We start from the raw sequence: 26,084 nt of genomic DNA on the forward strand, positions 1-26,084 counted from the left end.
CTGATGTGTGAAAGAGGCCTAAGGGAAAAATGCTAAGAAACATTTTTTCCTTCATAATTACATGTATATAATGTAAAATAAAAATAATAAAAAAAGTATAACTCCCCCTTAGCATACGTTCGCACGGAGTGTTTTGGCTTTAGTTTTTCCTTTTACATTTGTGAGGGCTCTCACTCCTACATTTGGGAGGTACCTCCCTCATTCCAAATTGTTAGCTAGATAGTGGAATACATATTCCCCATCACTTTACAATGCCAGATAAAACATGGCTATTTGAATTTTGGGCTTCGCCTGCCACCACCACCACGTTCACTGCCATGTTATTATGTGGCCCCCACTTCACATTTTCACAAGGCCAGCAGGTGTAACATGAAACCTGAGTTTGGGAAGGGCCATCAGGTGGTCCTGTAACATACATTTATGAGACCTCTCATTCCTACCCTTGAAAGGTCCCTCCCTCATTCAAACTTATTGGCTAGATAGTGGAATATGTATTCCCCATCACATTACAATGCCAGCTAAAACATGTCCTTTGAATTTTGGACTTCGCCCGCCACCACCGCCACGTCCAGCGCCATGTCATTATGCAGCCACCTCTTCACATTTTCAGAGGGCTAGTAATTGACTTGGAAACTGATTTTTGTGAGCTCCACAGTTAATTTTGGCCACTGGATCCCAATGGAGCCACTGTAGTAAGGGGTGAAGCCGCTGTGAGGTGAATATACAGTGGGAAAAAAAAGTATTTAGTCAGCCACCAATTGTGCAAGTTCTCCCACATAAAAAGATGAGAGAGGTCTGTAATTGACATCATAGGTAGACCAGAACTATGAGTAAAAAATGAGAAAACAAATACAGAAAATTACCTTGTCTTTTTTGGCAAGATTTATTTTGCTAATCATGGTGGAAAATAAGTATTTGGTCACTAAAAACATGCAAGATTTCTGGCTCTCACAGACCTTCTTCTTTAAGAGGCTCCTCTGTCCTTCACTCATTACCTATAGTAATGGCACCTGTTTGAACTTGTTATCAGTTATCAGGGGCTCTCAAAACATGACATGGCATCCGATCTCAATTCCACCCCATTTTGCGTTGAAAAAGTCAAATGGCACTCCTTCCCTTCTGGGCTCTGCTGTGCTCCCAAACAGTAGTTTACTCCCACATAAGGGGTATCAGCATACTCAGGACAAATTACCCATCAACTTTTGTGTTCTGATTTCTCCTGTTACCTTTGGGAAATAAAAATTTTGGGCCAAAAATATCATTTTTGTGGAAAAAATATGATTTTTTATTTTCATCGCTCTACGTTATAAACTTCTGAGAAGCACTTGGGGGTTCAACATGTTCACCACACATGTAGATAAGTTCCTTGGGGGGTCTAGTTTCCAAAATGGTGTCACTTGCAGGGGATTTCCACTGTTTAGGCACATCAGGGTCTCTCCAAACACAACATGGTGTCCGATCAAACAGCGCTCCTTCCATTTCGAGCCCTTCCATGCGCCCAAACAGTGGTTTACCTCCACATATGGGGTATCAGCATATTCAGGAGAAATTGCACAACAAATTTTGTGGATCTTTTACTATTTTTACATTTGTGAAAATAAAAAAAATTGGTTCTGAAGTAAAATGTTTGCGAAAGAAAAATTAAATGTTAATTTTTTCCTTCCAAATTGCTTCAGTTCCTATTAAGCATGTAAAGGGTTAATAAACTTCCTGAATGTGGTTTTGAGCACCTTGAGGGGTGAGTTTTTAGAATGGTGTCACTTTTGGGTATTTTCTGTCATATAGACCCCTCAAAGTGACTTCAAATGTGAGGTGGTCCCTAAAAAATTGGTTTTGTAAATTTTGTTGTAAGAATGAGAAATCGATGATCAAGTTTTAACCCTTATAACTTCCTAACAAAAAACTGTTTCCAAAATTGTGCTGATGTAAAGTAGACTTGTGGGAAATGTTACTTATTAACTATTTTGTGTGATATATCTCTCTGATTTAAGAGCATAAAAATTAAATATTTGAAAATTGGAAAATTGTAAAAATTTTCACCATATTTCCGCTTTTTCATAAATAAACGCAAGTCATAGCAAAGAAATTTTACCACTATCACGAAGTACAATATGTCATGAAAAAACTTTCCCAGAATAAGCTGGATCTGTTAAAGCGTTCCAGAGTTATAATCTCATAAATTGACAGTGGTCAGAGAATCGTAAAAATTGGCTTGGTCATTAATAGCAAATTGGCTCTGCAGCTAAGGGGTAAATAAAGAGGCACAAGTCTCATTTAGGAGCCTGGAAAAGCCAGGAATGGTCCTTGTCCAGCACCAGAATATGTAAAGTACTAATGAATATGTATGCACTATCTAACTTACAATTTGGGAAGAGACATATAAGCTGATAAGTGGCAATTTAACGCTGCGTTGGGACAATGAACTGGGCATTTGACATTTGAAAAAAACTGGCGCTAAGAAATTTTTTCAAATGTATTTAACCTGCAAGCAACGCTATTGTACCTTTATATCATCCCCTGAAGAAGAAGTGTTTTCAACTTCGAAGCGCGTTGGGATTCTAAATAAATCTGCAATTCTCTTATGAACGAATGAATCTGTGTCATGTCTAGCAGTGCAGTAAATCCACAAAAAGCTTCATTAATCTGAATATTCCTGCAGTCACTGGTTTGACCTGTGGATGTGCGGCAGCTGACTGACAATTCCATGTGCTTTACCTCTCCTACATCAGGTGAGTGGAATTATAATATTGTCTGTACCCTGTCTATCAGATAAGAACCTATTTGTGCTTTGTCAATTCCTACAGTGTGAATCAGTGAACAGATGTATTACGTCCAATTTCCCTTTATAAAGGGATGTGTGGGTAAGGTAACTAGCAGAATAAATATAGAGCATGTTTCATTACTAATATTATTCTGTGCAAGGCTGAAAATTGAAGCAGGTTGTGGAGCATATTAAGGCATTAATGTTCCACAATGTCCAAGTGCAGACCCAAAAATCAACATCAGGCTCCCAGATACACACTTAAAGAGACCGTGAGAAGGGCAACACAGAAAAAAAATTATAATAATATAATATATAGAGATTGAGAGTAGAAGTTTTACCATTGCACAATGTACAAAGGTTTACAAAAATTACCCAAGGGGTCTGTATCATACATACTGAAAGAGACCATGATGGAGACCTCACAATACATTTTGCAGTTATTATAATTGGTAGAGATAGAGGATGCAAGGTTCACCTTTGCACAATTCACAAAGGTTTCCAAAAATTGAAGAACATTACCCACATGGGGCATACATACACACTGGAAGAGACCATGATGAGGACCTCTCAATACATTTTGCAATTATTAGAAGAGCTAGAGATAGGGAGTACAAGTTTCACCATTGCCCAATGTACAAAGGTTTCCAAAAATTTCCCAAGGGGTCTGTATCATACACTCTGGAAGGGACCATGATGGGGACCTCACAATACATTTTGCAATTATTAGAATAGCTAGAGACAGGGAGTACAAGTTTCACTATTGCACAATGTACAAAGGGTTCCAAAAATTGAAAAACATTACCCACGTGGGGTATACATATATGACCACTAAGTACTTATTGCAGTAGCAGGAGGAGTAGGAGATGATTTCCAGAACAAATGGGTTTGGATTGAATGATAAGGGATGGATGTTAAGATAACTTTCAATAAAGATCAGTTAGCTGCTCTTATTCATAGGGCTTACAAAGTCGAAGGAAGCCCAGCACTTGTTCAGAAGAGTCACCCTGTCTGCATTTTCTGTTGACAGGTGTGTGCGCCTATCCATTATGATTGCACTGGCCAAACTAAAAACCCGCTCAGACAACACACTTACGGCAGAGCATGGCAGCACCTCCAAGGAGTACATGGACAGGTTGGGCCAAATGTGCAGCTTGAACAACCAATAGTTAAAGGGAACTTAAGAATAAGGAAAGACACTGGTAGGGTCACTTAAGTACTCCTTCACCATCTTGGTCAACTTCTCCCTCCTTGTCATAGTTACACCCAGAGATAGTCCTTGCTGATGTGACGGTTTCAAGAAAATGGCCCAGTTGGTGAACATTTCCTCCTCCTCTTGAGTTGCACTTGATATGCATGCCCCTCCCCTTTAATCCTTGTGGGTGAAAAGAGCCTGTACTTCTGCCAGCAGCATGGTCTGAGGGTAATCTTTTGAGCAAATTTTCAACAATGGCCCTCTGGCATGGATGCACTGAAAATGGCACGTCTGCATCCAACATAAGAGAAAGACTTTTCGCCTTGTACTGTGGGTCAAGAAAGGTGCACAGCCAATATTTCATGGTGGACAAAATGTCTTTAACGTGAGGGTCTTGGGAAAGGCATCTGGACATGAACTGTGCCATGTGTGGCAGATTACAAAGAGTCAAATATTTAGTGTCCCCACTAGGTCGAACATTAACCATCCTCTCCTTCTCACGTTGCATTGCCTCCTCCTCCTCCTCTTTAGGCCATCCATGCTAGACAGGCATGAAGCTGGGATTGAGATTCCCCTCTGTAGCACAGACCCAAACCTCTTGTTCCTCTTCATCCTCCTGTTCTTTGTCATCACCCAACGTGGCCTGAGAATATTGTGCGAGGCTGGGCTGTGTGGTATCAGCATTGTAAAATCTTGCTCCATAGCCACCTGCTCGGCACACAAAGCTTCCTCTTTGAGATTCTACACACAAAAAAATTAAGCTTAGTTAAAGTTGGTATACATGCAGCATATAAACGCATGTTCACTTTGGCCATACAACATTGAAAAAACCTATAAGAAGCAAAATAAACATAAACCCTGCTATAACTAAAGTAAAAAGCAAAAGCACGTTTAAATAACACAGGGTTCTTAGTAAATGTAATTTACAGCTCAAGAGGTTTTTAATATTAGACAGTGTAGGACAGCCCCTATCAGAGTCACCTTGTCAACGGTGGGACGGCTTTTATGCTATATTTGATCAAAAATCGTAATACTAAGAACCATGTGTTATTTAAATGCACTTTTACGTTTTACTTATTTAGTTACAGCAGGATTTATGTTTATTTTGCTTCTTGTAGGTTTTTTCAATGTTTTATGGCCAAAGTGAACATGTGTTTATATGCTGCATGTATACCAACTTTAACTAAGCTCAATTTTTGTGTGTTTTTTTCTTTGTATTTTTGCATTCTGTGCAAGTCAGGGTGTGGCCTCATCCTCTTGAGCTGTAAATTACATTTAAAAGCCTCCCCAGACTGGTGCCCTTAGATTGGGACCCAGTCTTTTTGTCTGCCCTTATTCACACACTGAGGTCAACTTTGACACATGGTAAGGTTTTTAATATTAGACAGTGTAGGACCATCTTGATCAGGGTCACCTTGGCGATGGTGAGATGGCTTTTATGTTATTTTTGATCAAAATCGTATTACTAAGAACCCTGTGTTATTTGAACGCACTTTTGCTTTTTACTTATTTAGTTATAGCAGGGTTTATGTTTATTTTGCTTCTTGTAGGTTTTCTCTTTGAGATTCTGCAGGGAACTTTTTAATAGGCAGAGCAGTGGGATGGTAGTGTCATCAGCACTCACCATCTTGGTGCAGTACTCAAAGTTTTGAAGAACTTCACATATGTCGGTAATCCACACCCACTCAGCAGTTGTTATATGTGGGAGCTGAGTGTTACTCTGACAGGCACTGAGAAACTGGAATTCAGACACTGCCCACTGCTGCTCACTAGGTCTTGGCAACGTATGAAAAGTCAAATTCCAGCATGTGGGCAGGTCACAAATCAGTAAGTGAGGAGGCAAACCAGCCAGACCAGCAAAATTTGACATGACTTTCGGAAATGAGAGCTGACATGGCGTACCTTGGTAAGTAGGTCCGGAAAGCCAGGGTATGTTTTTAAAAACTGCTGTACAACCAAGTTCAGCACGTGGGCCATGCATGGAACTTGTTCCAGCTTGCCAAGCTTTAAAGCCGCCACCAAGTTTCACCCATTATCGCACACAACCAAACCTGGTTGGAGGTTCAGCGGGGACAGCCACTGATTTGTCTGTTCTTCTATTCCTTTCAACAGCTTTTGCTGCGTTGTGAGCTTTATCACCTAAACAGATGAGCTTCAGCAGAGCATGTTGCCACTTCACCAAGGCAGTGCTGCAGAGCTCCCAGCTGGGGAGTGATGGGAAGGCTAGTTCAGCTGAGGATGAGGAGGAGGAGAGACAGGAACTGGCTTATGAGGAGACTGAAACTCTAATAGAATTTGCGTCCACTATTATTGGAGTGTGTAAGATGTGTGATGTCCCAGACTCCACCAGGTTCACCCAGTGTACCATCAGGGAAATTTAGTGTCACTGTCCACAAGAACTTGTCCACGTGTCTGTGGTTAGGTGGACCTTCCCTGTTACTGCGATGGCTGATATTGCGTAACATGTTCTTATGTAACGCTGGAATGGTACACCAGGAAAAATAGTGGCGACTGGGAATCGAGTACCATGGGGCTGCTACCACCAAGAGATTGCGGATAGACTCAGTTCCCACAAACTGAAATGGCAATATTTCCATGGCTAGCAATCTGGTAATGTGGGTGTTTAGCATTTGGGCCTATGAGTGGGTGGATATTTCTGTTTTCTGTGAAACATCTGGGGGAGGGACAACTGAACACTGCGCTGGAACAATGAAACAATGAACTGGACATGGTTGCTGACTGTTGTGTTTGTGCAACTATTGGTTGTGGGCAGGAGGCATCAGCGCCTGCTTCTTGGACAGCAGATAGGGAAGGTCATAACATAGGGGAATGGTCACCCTCATACACAGATTTTGTACCCAGGCATTCTGCCCCCCTACTGGGGTGATTGACTGCCTTGTGCATCTGCATGCTGTTGGTACTTAGGTTTGCTGTTTTCTTGCCTCTTCTCAGCTTGGTATGGCACATTCTGCAAACTACAGTTGTTTTGTTTGAAGGACTTTCAGAGAAAAAACTGCCATACACAAGGAACTACACACCCTGGGCCTGTTATCTAGCCATGTGGGGGAGGGCTCTGTGGAACAGTTGACAAACTTCTCCCTCTGGTCAAACCTCTACCTCTTTTGCTTGTTTTGTGCTACGGATCCATCCTTCTCTGCAGTGCTGTGCTTGCTATGTACAGTGGGGGAAATAAGTATTTGACCCTTGCTGATTTTGTAATTTTGCCCACTGACAAAGACATGAACACTCTATAATTTTAAGTGTAGGTTAATTTTTACATTGAGAGATAGAATGTTAAAAATAAAAATATAAATTTAATTTTGAGAAATAAGTATTTGATCCCTTACCAACTATTAAGAGTTCTGACTCCTACAGACAAGTTAGACGCTCCTAATCAACTCATTACCTGCATTAAAGACAGCTGTCTTACATAGTCACCTTTATAAAAGACTCCTGTCCACAGACAGTCAGACTCTGACCTCTACAACATGGGCAAGACCAAAGAGCTTTCTCAGGATGTCAGCGACAAGATCATAGACATAAACAAAGCTGGAATGGGCTATAAAACCATACAAAAGATGCTGGGAGGAAAGGAGACAACTGCTGATGCAATAGTACGAAAATGGAAAAAATACAAAATGACTGTCAATTCACATTGATTTGGGGCACCATGCAAAATCTCACCTCATGGGGTATCCTTGATAATGAAGAATGTGAGAGGTCAGCCTAAAACTACATGGGGGGAACTTGTTAATGATCTCAAGGCAGCTGGGACCGCAGTCACCAAGAAAACCATTTGTAGCACATTACATTGAAAAGGTTTAAAAACCTGCAGTGCCCACAAAGTCCCCCTGCTCAAGAAGGTACATGTGCAGGCTTGTCTGAAGTTGAACACCTGCATGATTCTGTGAGTGATTGGGAGAAGATGCTGTGGTCAGATGAGACAAAAATTTAGGTCTTTGGTATTAACTTAACTTGCCGTGTTTGGAGGAAGATAAATGCTGCCTATGACCCAAAGAGCACCATCCCAGTGTCAACCATGGAGGTGGAAACATTATGTTTTGGGGGTGTTTCTCTGCTAAGGGCATCAATGGGAGACTGGATAGAGCCTTGTACTGTAAATTCCTGAGTGACAACCTTCTTCCCTCCACCAAGACATTAAAAATGGGTCGTGGCTGGATCTTCCAACAAGACAATGACTCAAAACATACAGCCAAGGCAACAAAGGAGTGGCTCAAAAAGAAGCACATTAAGGTCATGGAGTGGCCTAGCCAGTCTCCAGACCTTAATCCCATAGAAAACTAATGGAGGGAGTTGAAGTTCCAAGTTGCCAAGCGAAAGCTTAAAAATCTTAATGATTTAGAGATGATCTGTGAAAGAGCAGTGGACCAAAATTCCTCCTGACAAGTTCGCAAACCTCATCATCAGCTACAAAAAATCTTCTGACTGCTGTGCTTGCCAACATGAGTTTTGCCACCAAGTATTAAGTCTTGTTTGCCAGAGGGATCAAATACTTGTTTATCACTGCAAAATGCAAATAAATTTATACAAAGTGATTTTCTGGATTTTATGTTTGATATTTTATCTCTCAATGTTAAAATTAACCTACCCTTAAAATTATAGACTATTCATGTCTTTGTCAGTGGGCAAACTTACAAAATTAGCAAGGGATAAAATATTTATTTCCTCCACTGTATGCCACTGAGCCAGGTTGGTTCGGTGGCCTCATCATCAACCACATCATCTTCCATGTCATCAAATTGATCCTCCTTTTGAGTAGTGATTTTAGGCTGACCTGATGGCAACTGTGCATCATGATTATCCTCCACCTCTTCAGACATGAATTTACTGTCCCAAACGTGGCTTTCTTCTGACCGTGGGTGCTCAAATGTTTTTGCATCACTGCACCCCACCTCTTCATGACCCTCTAATGGTGCACTGTGAGAGTCCAGAATAATTACAAGGGAACGTAAACAGTTCCTCATAGTGGCCAACGGTGGGGTCATATGTCTCCTGGGACTCTTGATAGGGGAGGAAGGAGGGTCAGGTTGAGGATTGTGAGGCCCAGCCTCTTGGCTACTGAGACTAGACCGTGTGGAAGACTTGGTGGAGCTGCTTGTCAGCATATTGGAGCCTTTGTCATCCAACCCACAACATCCTCGCTCTTGTCTGGGTTCGATAGTGGTGTAGCATGCAGACCAAGTTTTGACAGGAAGCTAGAACAAGATAAAGTCATTTTCCTATTTGCCAACCATTAAGAGTTCTGGCTCCTACTGACTAGTTAGATTCTTCTAGCTCCTACTGACTAGTTAGATTCTTCTAATCAACTCGCTACTGGCATTAAAAAAAAGCTATCTTACATAGTCACTAGTGATGAACGAGCACTAAAATGCTCAGATGCTCGTTGCTCGGGTCGAGCAAATTGGAATACTCGGGTACTCGGACAGAACAAGGAGTCCAATGTAAGTCTATGGGAGATCCAAGCATTTTTACCGCGATCTTCCCCCTGGGGGTCCTTTTAAGGTCTAAAAACGTCTGAAAATGATGGAAGCGCTGCTCAAATGACATGGGGACATTATGAGGATTGCCCCTGGAAGAATTTCTGACTCCTAGTTCACATCTTTAATCAATGTTGTCAGAATTTCATGCCATTTTTACAAGTGCACCAAAAAACATACCAAAACTAAACCAAAACAGATTTTGCTGGGAAATATGTTAAGGTACATCCTTTCCAGGTTAATGACTTGTATGTAAGGCAAAAGAAATAACCCCGGACCAAAATGTTCCTCCACCACTTGGGCTATGTTCAGACACAGCGTTTTTGAAGCGTTTTTCAACTTTAACATTGCTTTCAGCCAATACAAATGCATTCACTGGGAAATGTCATTGTAACATTTAAAAACCCTAGCTGGTCATGTGGTGTGTGACACATAAGCTGACCCATCTTGTTTCATTTATGAAGGAGAGACTCTTAAACTCACAGAGCCTAATTTTACCCTTGCATCAGGCGGCATTAATCTTCTTAAAGGGCCATTATTAAACAGAGGGTCTCCTAAACTGTTATTACCTATGCAGAGAGTGGATGGGCTGCCAAAAATTACCACGCAAAACCAATACCCCTTTGTTGTGAGCTCATTTTTGGGTTTGCCTCTGGCTTCTGGTGAGGGTTATGGAGCTGGCTGTGCTGACAGAGGAGTAGTGAGTTCTCTATCTTGACTCCCTCTGTTGGTGAAGGGAGGTAATGAAGCTGATCTAAATGGCAGAGACCGGCCACCTGAGGAAGAGGACTGCGATTGGACATCAGGAGTTTCTGATTGGATTTAAGGCAGCCGACTCCCTAGTTTCTGGCTGGTGATTTTTCCTGACTGTGGCTCCTGGTTTCCAGTTTGGTTCCTGCCTTCCTAAAGCTAAGTTTTCTCTGCTATTGTTCATATGAGTTTTTGTCAGGTTTACTTATTTTTTGTGTTCAGCCAGCCCTGGCTGGAACTGGGCTGAATCCCCATTTTGTCTTTGATCAGTTGATCGCTTTGCTCTGTCTTCAGAATATACCTGAGTGCTGATATAGTGATTTGAAGTCTAGCGACTTCAGGGCCTTTTTCTATCAGACGTGTTGGACATGCTTTTTGGCAGGGTTTTTTGCGTGATTGCAGACAGCAGCTTTTCTTTCATGTCCTTTCTAGTTAGCGAGGGCCCCATCGTTTGCTCAGCCTATCTTTCTACCTGTGTCTGTGTTTTCATCTTGTTTCACCGACAATACATGTTGGGGGTTATCTATTGCTTTGGGGTCTGCTCTGGGGCAATTTAGATTTTCCCTTTCTTTCTTTAGGCTTATTTAGTTCTCCGGCCGTGACGAGGCATCTAGGACCACCGTAGGCACACTCCACGGCTACTGCTAGTTGTTGTGGATAGGATCAGGGGTCTGCAATCCGCTAGTTACCAACCTCTCTGGTTTTCTGGGCTTAGCTTGCTTTTTGTTTTTTCCTCCTCGGTGACTCATTCATAACACCCCTTTCACGAGAGGTCCAGGAGGGCTTCCAGAAAAACTGTTGCATTGAATGCAAGGCCTGGCTTGACCCAAAAGTTACATGCACCCCAACTGGATGGCCACCGGAAAATCCACATTATTTATTTAGTAATCCCTAACGCCTTTCTTATGCATTGACTGCAAGGTCTGCCCTGCTGCCAAGTTATATTCCCCCCAATATGCCTTTGAACCCAGGTACTGGATGGGCCCAGGAAAATCCACTTCACATTATTCATTTTGTACTCCCATTCTGTTTTCTTATGCATTGACTGCAAGGCCTGCCCTGCTGCCAAGTCATCTGTACCCCAATATGCCTTTGAACCCACATACTGGATGGGCCCAAGAAAATCCACTTCACATTCATTTTGTACTCCCTTACTCTTTTCTTATGCATTGACTGCAAGGCCTGCCCTGCTGCCAAGTCATGTGCACCTCAATATACCTTTGAACCCAGGTACTGGATGGGCCCAGGAAAATCCACTTCACATTATTCATTTTGTACTCCCATTCTGTTTCTTATGCATTGACTGCAATGCCTGCCCTGCTACCAAGTCATATGCACCCCAATAAGCCTTTGAACCCACATACTGGATGGGCCCAGGAAAATCCACTTTACATTATTCATTTTGTACTCCCATTCTGTTTTCTTATGCATTGACTGCAAGGCCTGCCCTGCTACCAAGTCATATGCACCCCAATAACCCCAAATCCCCTCTTGGAAGAAACATGGAGGAGGGCCTCTTAACCAAAAATGTCCCATTAAAAAGGAACGGGTCTCCTAGACTTGTAATGCCCATACACTAAGTGTGTTGGCTGGCAAACATGTTCCCCTGTGAGGTACACCTCAACCCTCTCCATAACAAGTATTTAACGTTCAGCAAAAACACCCACCCTTGTTAGGATTTTGACAATGGTGTAGCAGCATGGAGCACGTTAACGCTGGTTATCTAGTGGCGGCGGATGATGAGACGTAGAGGAAGGAAGGATTAAAAACTATGCCCAATTTAAAGGAGCGGTTCTCCTAGACTTGGAATGCCTATACACTAAGTGTGTTGGCTGTCAAACATTTTCCCCTGTGGGGTACGCCTCAAACTTTTCCATAACAATTCTTTTTTGCCCAGCAAAACCACCCACCCTTGTTCATGTGACAACTCCTGGAGTGGACCCTCTGGGCTGTGATACCAACCCACTTCGGGCGAGCAGACCTAGTGAGGACCACCCCCTATACAGGGAGTGTCAAGGGCAGGCCCAGGGGACTAAAGTACCATGAAGTGTATGGGCTGGCGAATATTTCCCCTGTGGGATACACCTCAACCTTTTCCATAACAAGTATTTTACGACCAGCAAACCCACACATCCTTGTTCGAAATCCGACAGTGGCTGTTACAGCATGGAACACCTTAACCCTGTTGATCTAGTGGCGGTCGATGATGAGACTTGGAGGAGTGCCTGACTAAAAAATAGGCCCAATTTCTAGGAGCAGATCTCATAGACTTGGAATGCACATACACTTAATGTATGGGCTGTCAAACATTTTCCCTGTGGAGTACACCTCAACCTTTCTCTGAACAAGTATTTTACGCACAGCATAACCACCGACCCTTGTTAATAATTCGACACTGACTGTTGCTGCAAGGAACACGTAAACCCTTTTGATCTAGTGGAGATGGATGATGAGACTAGGAGGAGGGCCTGATTAAAAAATAGACCCAATTTCTAGGAGCGGGTCTCCTAAGCTTGGAATGCCCATACACTAAGTGTGCTGGCTGTTAAACATTTTCCCCTGTAGGGTACATCTCAACCTTTTCCATAACAAGTATTTAACACCCAGCAAAACCCCCCACCCTTGATAGGATTTCGATGCTGGCTGTAGCAGCATGGAACACGTTAACACTGGTGATCTAGTGGCGGTGGATGATGTGACGTGGAGGAAAGCCTGATTAAAAACTATGCCCAATTTAAAGGAGTGGGTCTCCTAGACTTGGAATGCCCATACACTAAGTGTGTTGGCTGTCAAATGTTTTCCACTGTGGGGTACACCTCAAACTTTTCCATAACAAGTATTTAACGCCCAGCAAAACCCCCATCCTTGTTAGGATTTCGACACTGGCTGTAGCAGCAAGGAACATGTTAATGCTGGTGATTTAGTGGCGGCGAATGATGAGACGTGGAGGAAAGCCTGATTAAAAGCTATGCCCAATTTAAGGAGCAGGTCTCCTAGACTTGGAATGCCCATACACTAAATGTGTTGGCTGTCAAACATTTTCCCCTGTGGGGTACACCTCAATCTTTTCCATAACAAGTATTTAACACCCAGCAGAAACCCCTACCCTTGTTAGGATTTCGACACTGGCTATAGCAGCATGGAACATGTTAACGCTGGTGATTAGTGTTGAGCAATACCTTCTGATATCGGGAAATATCGGATCGGATTGGATCGGACCGATACCCCAAAAATATCGGATATCGCCAATTCCGATACCGGAAACCAATGCAAGTCAATGGGACACAAATATCGGAATGAAAATAAACCCTTACTTTCCTTGTAGGCTAATTATACATGAAAGAAAGCAACTAAGAATAATGTAGAATGTATTAATAATGTAGAATGTATTAGGGGAGGTGGAGGAGACATTAAAGGCATAGAGGTTTAGCCCAATCAAATGGAATAGCAGGAATTAATTTTTTTTTAAGACGTTCGGAGTTACAAAGATATTGACTATGTTAAGCTTTTTTATATTTTGTCAGATATTTATGTTTCACTATTTCCATGCTCTTCACCTTCTTTTTTACTTCTCCCACACTTTCTCCTTCATCATCCTCTTCAGGGTCATCTTCTTGGTCTTCTTCGGGGTGGTCTTCAGGGTTGTCGTCTGAAGGGTCGTCGTTTTTGGGGTCGTCGTCTTCTTCATAGAATCATAGAATCATAGAATCGTAGAGTTGGAAGGGACCTCCTGGGCCATCTGGTCCAACCCCCTGCTCAAAGCAGGATTCGCTAAATCATCCCAGTCAGATGTCTGTCCAGCCTCTGTTTGAAGACTTCCATTGAAGGAGAACTCACCACTTCTCGTGGCAGCCTGTTCCACTCATTGATCACTCTAACTGTCAAAAAGTTTTTTCTAATATCTAATCTGTGTCTCCTCCCATTCAGTTTCATCCCATTGCTTCTAGTCTTTCCTTGTGCAAATGAGAATAAAGTTGATCCTTCTACAATGTGACAGCCCTTTAGATATTTGTAGACAGCTATTAAGTCTCCTCTCAGTCTTCTCTTTTGCAAACTAAACATTCCCAAATCCTGCAACCTTTCCTCATAAGACAGGGTTTGCAGACCGGTCACCATTCTGGTCGCTCTTTTCTGAACTTGCTCCAGTTTGTTGATGTCTTTTTTAAAATGTGGTGCCCAAAACTGGACACAATATTCCAGATGAGGTCTGACCAAAGAGGAGGAGAGGGAAATAATGACTTCACGTGATCTAGACTGTATGCTTCTGTTAATACATCCTAGAATTGCATTTGCCTTTTTTGCTGCTGCATCACACTGTTGACTCATATTCAGTCTGTGATCTATTAGTATACCCAAGTCTTTTTCACATGTGCTGTCACTTAGCCCTATTCCTCCCATTCTATATATGCTTTTTTCATTTTTATTGCCCAGATGTAGTACTTTGCATTTCTCCCTGTTAAAAACCATTCTGTTAGTTGCTGCCCACTTCTCCAGTTTATTTAAATCTTTTTGAATCCTCTCTCTCTCTTCTCTAGTATTAGCTATCCCTCCTAGCTTTGTGTCATCAGCAAATTTAATCAGTTTACCCTCAATTCCTTCATCTAAATCGTTGATAAAGATGTTGAACAATACAGGGCCCAGGACAGAGCCCTGTGCTAACCCACTTGAGACATTCTTCCAACTGGATGTGCAGCCCTTTACGACCACTCTTTGGGTCCGATCACTAAGCCAGTTATGAATCCACCTAACAGTTGCCTTGTCCATTCCATACTTAGTCATTTTTTCAATAAGGATTGTATGAGAGACTTTGTCAAATGCTTTGCTGAAGTCAAGATATACTATATCTACAGCATTTCCTTGATCCACCCAATCAGTGATACCGTCATAGAAGGAAATTAAGTTAGTCTGACATGACTTATTAGTTACAAACCCATGCTGACTCTGTTTAATCACTTCATTCTTATCCAGGTATTGACATACATGTTGTTTAATAATTTGTTCAAAGATCTTTCCTGGTATAGAAGTCAGACTCACCGGCCTATAGTTCCCTGGGTCCACCTTCTTCCCCTTTTTGAAGATAGTAACAACATTTGCTCTTCTCCAGTCTTCTGGCACTTCTCCTGTTCTCCAATAATTTTCAAAGATTATGGAGAGGGGTTCAAAAATTTCTTCTGCTATCTCCTTCAGTACTCTGGGGTGTAATTCATCTGGACCTGGAGACTTGAATTCATTTAGGTTAGCTAAGTGTTTCCTCACTATCTTTCTGTTTATAGATATCCTGGATTCTTCTGTTCCCTTAATAGGACAGTGAATAACAGTTGATGTTACATTTCCTTTCTGAGAGAAAACAGATGCAAAATAGGAATTTAAAAGTTCAGCCTTCTCAACATCCTGTCTTACCATTTCATCATTTTCATCCTGTAAAAATCCTATAGCATCTTTGACTTTTCTTTTACTTTTGACATATCCCCAAAATCCTTTATTATTGTTTTTGACATCTCTTGCAAGCCTCAATTCATTTTCAGCTTTAGATAATCTGATTTGTGCCCTGCAGGTTCTGCAGACAGCATTATATTCTTCTTTAGATATGCCTCCCTCTTTCCATTTTATAAACATTTTTTTCTTCCTTTTTAGCATGTGCTTAAGTTCTGTGTTCATCCATCCTGGTTTCCTTAAATGCTTCCTATTCTTCCCTCTTTTCGGAATTGTTAACAACTGTGCTTTGAGAATTTCATTTTTCAAGATTTCCCATCCCTCCTGGACATTTTTGTCTTTTAGGATATCCAGCCATTGGATCCATCCAATTCTCTTTCTGAATCCCTTAAAATCTGCCTTTCTGAAATCTAACCTTGACGTCTGAGTCTTCACAGGTCTTCCACCTCTAGTTATCCAAAATTCTAAAATAGCATGGTCACTACCTCCTAGGGTCCCAGCCACTTTTACCTCCTCAACCATTTCCTCCCTGTTTATAAGGATTAGATCCAAGGTAGCAGTTCCCCTTGTTTTCTCCCTTACCTTTTGGAAGATAAAGTTGTCAGCAAGAGAGGATAAGAATTTCCTTGACCTGTTAGTTTTGCCTGAGAGAGATTCCCAACAAATGTCTGGATAGTTGAAATCTCCCATGACAACTATGTCATATTTTTTGGAGAACTTGGCCAGTTGATGCATAGAGAGTTCATCCATATCTTCAGCTTGCACAAGCGGCCTGTAGTAAATGCCTACAATGGTGTCCTTTCCATTGTTCTGTCCTTGTATTCTTACCCAAACAGTTTCCACAGAACTCCCAGTCTCTGAAGCTTCAATCTCTGTGCAGATATACGTGTTTCTAACATACAATGCGACACCCCCTCCTCGTTTATCAAGTCTGTTTCTTGCAAATAAGTTGTATCCTTCTAGTCTTGTATTCCAATCATGTGTATTGTCCCACCAAGTTTCAGTGATTCCAATGACATCATATTTCTTTTCCTGTGTTAGTAGTTCCAATTCTCCTTGTTTGTTGCCCATGCTTTGTGCATTAGTATAGAAGCATTTTAGTTTGTGATTGGTTTCTCTTTCTCCAATATTTTTATTAATTAGATTCTTTCGTCTTTGTTCTTCCTTTCCACTTCTAATAGCAGAGTTCTCAATAGCATTTGTCAGGTGTATGGCTTTTTCTGGTCTTTTGCTTCCCTTCCCATGTTGTTCTAGTTTAAAGCTCTCCTTACAAGTGTAGCAAGGCGACTTCCAAATACATGCTTTCCAGTCTTCGTAAGGTGCACCCCATCTCTAGCAAGTAGTCCATCGTATAAGTAGTTCACTCCGTGATCCAGAAATCCAAATCTTTGCTGACGGCACCATCGACGTAGCCAGTTGTTCACCTGCAGAATCTTATTCCACCTCCTTGTTCCATGGCCATCCACTGGGAGGATGGAAGAGAAGACCACCTGCGCTCCCAGTTCTTTCACTTTCTTGCCTAAGTCTTCAAAGTCTCTGCAGATGGTTTCCAGGTCGTTTCTTGCGGTGTCATTTGTCCCCACATGTAGTAGCAGGAATGGGTAGTCATCTGTAGGTCTGAAGAGTCCTGATATCCTGTCAGACACATCTTTAATTTTTGCACCTGGAAGACAGCACATTTCTCTTGAAGTTACATCCGGTCTGCAGATAGCGGCCTCTGTTCCTCTCAACAGGGAATCCCCCATGACCACCACTCTCCGTTTCTTCTTCACAACATTTTTCTTTCTCCATCCAGGAGGACTCTGAAGGCGTACAAGGTTGCTGTTTGTGGGCAAAGTCTTATCCTGATGTATTTCTTCATCGTTTTCCTGCGTGAGAGCCTGGTACTGGTTTCTGAGCAGTATGGGTGCTGACTGCCTCCTGATCCTCCTGCTTCTCTGGGTCACATGTCTCCATTCCTCTGTTTCTTCAGGTGCACTTCGAATTTCTTCTCTTTCTGTAACATGAAGAGATAATTCTGCTCTGTCCAAGAACTCTTCACCTTCCTTAATGATCTTCAACGTAGCTAACCTCTCTTCAAGATTTTGCAACTTTTCCTCCAACAGGGACACAAGCTTGCATTTGTGGCATGTGAAGTTTGGCTTTTCCACTGGTAAATCTGTGAACATGTAGCAAGAAATGCAGCTCACCAAATGGCTCCTGGCCTCTTCCATCTTGAGATTTCTTAAAAACGATGAAAGATGAGCCAAGGTTTTTCCAATTTCCTCTTTTCAGCTGCAACGGCCAAAACCCAGTGATCGTTGAGCTCGCAGAGACTCTTCACTTATCCCAGAAGGCATTGGGAATATGAAAATGATCTCCTCAAGACTCTTCCCCTGGTTTTCCGATTTCCTCTTTTCAGCTGCAACGGCCAAAACCCAGTGATCGTTGAGCTCGCGGAGACTCTTCACTTATCCCAGAAGGCACTGGGAATATGCAAATGATCTCCTCAAGACTCTTCCCCTGGTTTTCCGATTTCCTCTTTTCAGCTGCAACGGCCAAAACCCAGTGATCGTTGAGCTCGCGGAGACTCTTCACTTATCCCAGAAGGCACTGGGAATATGCAAATGATCTCCTCAAGACTCTTCCCCTTCAGGGTGGTCTTCAGGGTCATCGTCTTTAGGGTCGTCGTCAGGGAGATCCAGAGTGATTACCAAAAGCCATTTCAAAAAGCTTGAACTTGGAAATGTAGCAGAAGGTACAAGACGGCTGAGGAACTGCTGAGAACCATCGGACAGTACTGGAACCAGGATGGGTAGCTGAAGGCACAAGCGCCAATGGAACTACCGAGGACCAGCTGATGGTACTGGAACCCGGTTATTAAGCAAGAGGTACCTGTGCCAGAAAGCACTACCAAGGACCAGAAGACATTGGTGGAACTCGGATACCGAGAAAGAGGCACCTAAGCCAAAGGCTCTGCCTGAAACCAGCTGACGTTACTGGAACCCAGGGGGACATATTCAAGATTGACTTCCAAAGAACCAGCTAATGGTACTGGAACTCAGATAGGCAGCAGAAGGTACACATGAAAAAAAAGTTGCAAGGCCACAAGCCGGCCGGAGTTACCGAATCCCACAGTCCTACAGGGGGAGCTTGTCCTATTGGCACTACGGAACCAGCCTTCATTGCCAGATCCCGCAGCCCACATAGGAAGCACCTAAACTGCAGGCACCATAGAGTCGGCTAACCCGACTGCAACACGACAGTACAACGTATTGGAGGCAAAGTGACGTTGACACTACCCGGAAAGAGCAGGCGTGCTGGAACCAGGCTGGGCAGGAGGGAGTACCCATGCCAAAGACACTTCTGAGCAGCAACTGGCGGTGTTGGAGCCCAGGGATTACAGTAGAAACAGAGTGTAGCCAGAGGCCTAATTGGAGCAAGTTTAATATTTGTAGTAGTGTGAATGTGGACAGAGCAGGACAAATTGCCATCCACACAGCAGGGGATCAGCTGATGTTACTGAACCCCATTAACACTGGAGCATGTGTTGACTGTGCAGACAGCACTTCTAAGCAGCAACTGGCGGTGTTGGAGCCCAGGGTAAATAATAGAAACAGAGTGGAGGCAGAGGCCTAATTGGAGCAAGTTTAATACCTGTAGTAGTGTGAATGTGGACAGAGCAGGAGAAATTGCCGGACAAACAGCAGGGGATCAGCTAACGTTACTGAACCCCAATAACACTGGAGCATGTGTTGACTGTGCAGACGGCACATATGAGCAGCAACTGGTAGTGTTGGAGCCCAGGGTAAATAATAGAAACAGAGTGGAGGCAGAGGCCTAATTGGAGCAAGTTTAATACCTGTAGTAGTGTGAATGTGGACAGAGCAGGAGAAATTGCCGGACACAAAGCAGGGGATCAGCTGACGTTACTGAACCCCAATAACACTGGAGCATGTGTTGACTGTGCAGACGGCACTTATGAGCAGCAACTGGCGGTGTTGGAGCCCAGAGATTACAGTTCAGGTGGTAGAAACATGAACACAACAGGAGACCTGGATACTGTTGCCAACAAATTATTTAATCTGGAAGAGGACTGGCAAATTCAGGCGAGATCCAGGCCTTGTTCATTTTCAGAAAAGTAAGCCGGTCAACGTTATCGGAGGATAGTCGCATGCGACGGTTTGTTAGTACACCACCTGCGGCACTAAAGACGCGTTCCGATAATACACTGGCAGCAGGGCAAGCCAGCACCTCCAATGCATACTGGCTAAGCTCTTGCCATGTATCCAGCTTAGAGACCCAAAACTTGAAGGGGGGAGAGCCGTGTGGGAGAGCACTGAGAGGGCAAGACATGTAGTCTGTCACCATCTGACGGAAACGTTGCCTCCTGCTGACCGGAGCCGTCTGTGATGGTGTAGACATTTGTGGCGGGGACACAAAACTTTGCCACATTTGGGCCATACTGGTCTTGCCTTGTGCTGAGGCGCTGCTTCTGCTCCCTCTTTGTGCAGAGCTTCCTCCACTACCTTGACGCACTGAGCTGCTTTGTAAAGCACTAGCAGCACTGCTCTCGGGTGGAATGGAGAACATGATGGAATGCACCAGTGTGTCTTGGTACTCCCACATTTTACGCTCCCGGTTCAACGGTGTTATTAGGCTTTGTAAGTTGTCCCGGTAGCGAGGATCTAGGAGGGTGTACACCCAATAATTAGCCATGTTGAGAAAGTGGGTGATGCGGCGGTTGCTTCTCAGGCACTGCAGCATGAAACAACCATGTGCTGCAGACTGCCAACAGACTGTGGCAAAGCCCAGATTGTATCAGCAGACTGCGGTAGAGCGCTGTGCACAGAGCCCGGCGTGTGTCAGCTGGCTGCAGCAGAACCCGGCGTGTGTCTGCTGGCTGCAGCAGAGCTGTGTTCAGAGCCCGTCGTGTGTCAGCAGACTGTGGCAGAGTCCGGCGTGTGTCAGCTGGCTGCAGCAGAGCTGTGTGTGACATGTGTCGCCCATGGCAGGCACATCTCTATGGCTGCGTGCGTGTACTGCTGGCCACGGAACAGCTTTGCTGCAGAGCGGTGTCTCTGTGTGCATGTGTGTAAGCTATATAATGAATCTGGTTATAAAATCGCTTCACTGCAGAGCTAGCTATATGTATGGGAATAGGTTGGCTATTTGTTATACTGTATGTGAAAGCTCTGCTGCAGAGTGATGTCTCTGTGTGTATATTTATTGCTGTGCGTCCGAGTTCTAGATATACAGTATAACTTGTATGCAGCCAATCACACACACTGCTCTGCAGTAGAGCTGTCATATACAATATAACATGTAGCCAATCTATTCACACACAGTACTTCAGGATCGCTGGTAAGTCGCTATGTGATCGCTGGTGAGCTGTCAAACAGACAGCTTCACCAGCGATCAGCACAGCGATGCCGAGCGCCCGGCATCGCTATGTTCGTTAGCGCTGATGCCATATCCCTGTAAAAAAATAGAATTAAAATAAAAAATATCGTTATTCTCACCTTCCGACGTCCCGCGCAGCATTCCCGCCTCTTTCCACGCTCCGGTCCCAGTAATCCTTTGCGAGAATGACCGCGAGTATGTCACGGTCTCACGGAAGCGCGACGTCTTGCGGTCATTCGTGCAAAGGATCACTGGGACCGGGAGCGTGGAGAGAGGCGGGATGGCGGCACAGGACGTCGGAAGGTGAGAATAACAATATTTTTCATTTTTTTTATTATTTGTTACAGCTGATCGCTGGTCTCCCGCCTGTCACACGCAGCGATGCGTGCTGGCCAGCGGGAGACCAGCGACGAAAAATATGTCCAGAGGTTTCTTGCAGCGATCAGCGATACCGGCAGGGGGGCCGGTCGCTGATCGCTGTCACACACAGCGATCTCGCTGGTGAGATCACTGTTGTGTCACAAAAGCTGCTATGTGTGACTCCCGCTTAAGACTTGGGATGATGTACAGTATGCTCTTATAATATGCGCAGCACTGGTTTTTATTGGTGTATTTATTTGTGTCTTTTGTATAGTTTTTCTATTGTCCAAGACCTTGAAGTTCTATATGGCAAGAGGGTTTGCTGAACTATTTTCATTGTTAAGGCACAGCTGTTGATTTCTGAAACTGAAACCACACAGTGAGTACGGGGGGTGGGCGCCATTATGCAGTTTGCCTCAGGCTGTAGAGAGGCTAGGTTCACCTCTGCCCTGTGGGGTACACCTCAACCTTTTCCATAACAAGTATTTAATGCCCAGCAAAAATCCCCATCCTTGTTAGGATTTCGACACTGACTGTAGCAGCACAGAACACGTTAAGGCTGGTGATCTAGTGGCGGCGGATGATGAGACATGGAGGAAAGCCTGATTAAAACCTATGCCCAATTTAAAGCAGCGGGTCTCCTAAACTTGGAATGCCCATACACTAAGTGTATGGGCTGTCAAACATTTCCCCCTGGGGGTAGATATCAACATAGTGTGGCCTTTTTTTTTTGGGGGGGGGGCATCATAAACACCTTGCAAAACTGTAACATGGTTTCATACACAGTTGCTCCTGGGAAGGTGCAGCTTTTTAGTAAAAATATGGCGGACGAATCATTCCATAAAGTGATCTGGAAAAGGGTCATGGTGATGACAGGCATGGGAAAGTACATGTATAATATTAGCAGTGGCTCTGGGAGGTATGAGATCCTGGAAACAGCCAACAACGAATTGTCATTTAGCCACCATCAATTACCATAATAGGGATCACGCCTGTAATAAGATCGGTGTACCAGATGCGCGTGTGAGACTCGTCCTTAGAAATTCCCATCTAAAATATGTTGCTAAACACGCACGTGTCTGTATAAAGGGCAAAGTGCAACATGTTCGTGGGATGCTGAATTATACAAAGCAGATCAGTGTAGGAGTAGGAGGAAAACCAAACAAACTGATGGGTGATCATGAAAAACTAAATTTAAAGAGGAGCGCACCGTCCATAACTATAAACACACCCGTGCAGCATGCTTCTTCATCTTCACCCATACATAATACCAATAATATACAAATGTCACAGTCTAAAAATAATTGTCTGAGTGTAACCAACACTGTTAAAAGAATGCCACAAAACGTAAATAACCACGACCCTTTGAAAAACCTGGTTTCCTCTTTACAACATATGGACAATGATGGTATTGATGACGACTTAGGCAGTGAATGTCTGGAAAATCATTTTCTCTAGGGCAAAGTTTACCTCTTACTAAAGTGGTACCGAATGAGGCTTACACATCTCTCTGGTATACTCAGCGTGAGATGCTTGACAGATGATATATTCTGATTTGTCCATGTCCACTTTTTGAAAGAGAGCTAAAAAGAAGGATGAATATGCAGGAAGACGTGTGATTTTGGTCAGTAAGAAGGTGATGTTAGGTACAGATGTGTGGTAAAGGGAGACAATGAATATCCCTCTACCTGTCTTCTTGCTTTTCAAAGACTCTGCCGATAACCCCAAAAAGGACATCTGCACCACCGGCCATGACCATGACCGCATCTGCAGGGGTAGTAAAGCTACCAGTCTTACCATCACCAGCATGATCAGGCACATGGCAGCAAAGCAACAGACTTTGTTAATAATAATAATAATACTTTATTTTTTATATAGCGCTAACATATTCCGCAGCGCTTTACAGTTTGCACATATTTTCATCACTGTCCCTGATGGGGCTCACAATCTAAATTCCCTATTTTTGGAGTGTGGGAGGAAACCGGAGTGCCCGGAGGAAACCCACGCAAACACGGGGAGAACATACAAACTCCTTGCAGATGTTGTCCTTGGTGGGACTCGAACCCAGGACTCCAGCGCTGCAAGGCTGCAGCGCTAACCACTGAGCCACCGTGCTGCCCCTACTTTGTTGGTTGAACACCAGGCTCCATGAACAGTGTCTGCAGGTAATACAACTGCTTCTTCAGCTGTTGTGCATGCAAGCCAATCCCCTGTCCATGGCGCATGTGAAGATGCCTCCAGCCCTGCACCTGTCATTGCACCATCATCAAGCACGTCCACATCCTTGTCCCAGCGCAGCCCTTAGTTGTCCATACCCTAGTCATTGGACCATAAGTGGAAATACGCAGCCAACACCCCACAGGCCACAGTACTAAATTCTCAAATTTCTCATCTGCTTGCGCTCAAAATGTTGCATTCTAGGCTCGTGGGAAATGGACGCTCTCCGCAACCTGATGGCAGTGACCGTAACAAGGTACTCGGTCCCCACCTGGCACTATTTCTCCCGGTCTGCCATCACGACATTAGACAAGCAAGCAAGTGTCCCACAACATTACCTGGGCCATCAACAATGCTGGTACAGGGAAAGTGCACCTAACCACAGACACGTGGACAAGTGCTTGTGGGCAGGAACGGTACATCTCACTGAGGGTACACTGTGTTTGCATAGAAAAAGTCATGACCCAGTCGGACATTGGGAGACCATGTCACAGATGTATGGAGGAGACAGGTTGGGAAAGGCTTTGTATGTCATATTTAGGGTTTTCAACTGTAGCCTATGGGCAATAGGAAGGCAGTGAAGGGCATGGAAGAGAGGAGAAGCTGTGGAATAATGGAGGGATAGTTGGATTACTCTGGCAGCAGAGTTTTGGATAGATTTGAGTGGTGCAACAGTGCATGAGGGGAGGCTACAGAGTATAAGGTTGCAATACTCGAGGCGGGAGATTATGAGGGCAAGCACAAACATTTTTAAGTTTCTTGTAATGTACGGACCCTGGAAATGTTTTTGAGTTGTAATGGACAGGAGGAGGCAAGGGCTTTGATATGTAGCTTGAAAGAGAGGGCAGAGTCGAGGATCACCCCGAGGCCACGAACATGAGGGAATATTTGTCCCGGTGTGCCGTCCCGTCATTACACAGGCATGTCCCACAACATTACCTGTGCCCTCCACAATGCTGTTACTTGGAAAGTCCAACTAACCACAAACACATGGACAAGTGCTTATGGTCAGAGATGGTACATCTCACTGAGGGTACACTGAGTTAACATAGTGGAAGTCGGGACCCACTCCGATCTTGGTATGGTGCCCAACCTCCCAAACAGGCTGTGCTGAAGTTAATATGCTTAGGTGACAAATCCCACAATGCTGAACAGTTGTGGACAGCTTTGAAAGAGCAGGTAAATCGGTAGCTGAGAATGCTGAACCCACAGCCAGGCATGACTGTGTGTGACAATGGCTGGAACCTGGTGGCTGCTCATTGGTGAGGCGAGTTCACACATGTGCCATGCCTGCCTCATGCGCTTAACCTAATTGGTCAATGTTTTTTGAAAAGCGACACAGCGTACACATTTTAGGAAGTCAGCTACAGCTTCATCTGCCTTTGCCATGATTCAGCAGTGCTTGCAGCGTCTGACTTACCAACTGGTATGTGATGCCCCCAGGCCTTGGAACTCTACACTGCACATGTTGAAAAGGATTTGTGAGCAGAAGAGGGCAGTTGGTGACTAGTCTACCAGCATCAGCAAGGTTGTCGGTATTCAGTTCTGTCTTCACACGTAACATCTGAGGAGTAGACATGGATGTCTGACATATGTAACATCCTCCAAAACTTTGAGGAATCCACCAAGAGGATGAGCATCAATGACACCATAATTAACGTCTCCATCCTGCTTATCTGTGTTCTAGTTTGAAGATTGATAGTTATTATAGAGCGAAAACATATTTACAGTTTAACAGTTTCAAACACAATAGTCCTAAGTAACAACGATAACAATAATACAATAATTAAACCAAAATAAAATGACCCTGCTGGTGACAGCTTACAATCTACACTAAATAACAATGATGACAATAATTAAACCCAAACAAAACAATCCTGCTCGTGACAACTTACAATCTACAATGAGGTGGGGGAGATAAAAACTACAGGGGTGTATTTACAAGAATGTATTTACAATGATGTTTGTGCAATGATATTACTGAGGTTAGTTGAAAGTCGTGAAGGTCTGAGGACAAGGAGGAGGAGGAGAGCATGGTCATTCATCCTCTTGGTGAGGACACAGAAGTATTGACTGTTAGCAGTCTTGCACGCATGGCTGAGTTTATGTTACGCTGCCTTTCCTGTCACCCTCGCGTTATCAAAATTTTGGGTGACAGGCAATACTGATTGATGACATTTCTAGGCCCACGCTACATGGAGAACTTTTCATCTCTTATGAAGTGGCAAACAGGTGTACTAAAATGTTGGAGAACCAGAAGACCCTTCTTGCGGAATTATTAAAAATATTCACATCTGAAAACGCTGGTCGCAGAGGTCACAGTTTGTTGGCCAAGCAAGGAGTACAGGTGAGAGAGACACAACTTCAAGCCAGCAAAGGCAGTAGAACACTGGCAAAGTTCAGGGAATGTTTTCTCAGACCCTCCCAACGCCCTGGCCCTGAGGCACCAGGGACTCTCACAAGGAGTGCAAAGTTTGGGAAAATGCTG

Source organism: Dendrobates tinctorius, unplaced genomic scaffold (genome assembly GCF_039654945.1).
Source record: "Dendrobates tinctorius isolate UK_male_01 unplaced genomic scaffold, ASM3965494v1 ptg000163l, whole genome shotgun sequence".
Lineage (NCBI taxonomy): Eukaryota > Metazoa > Chordata > Amphibia > Anura > Dendrobatidae > Dendrobates > Dendrobates tinctorius.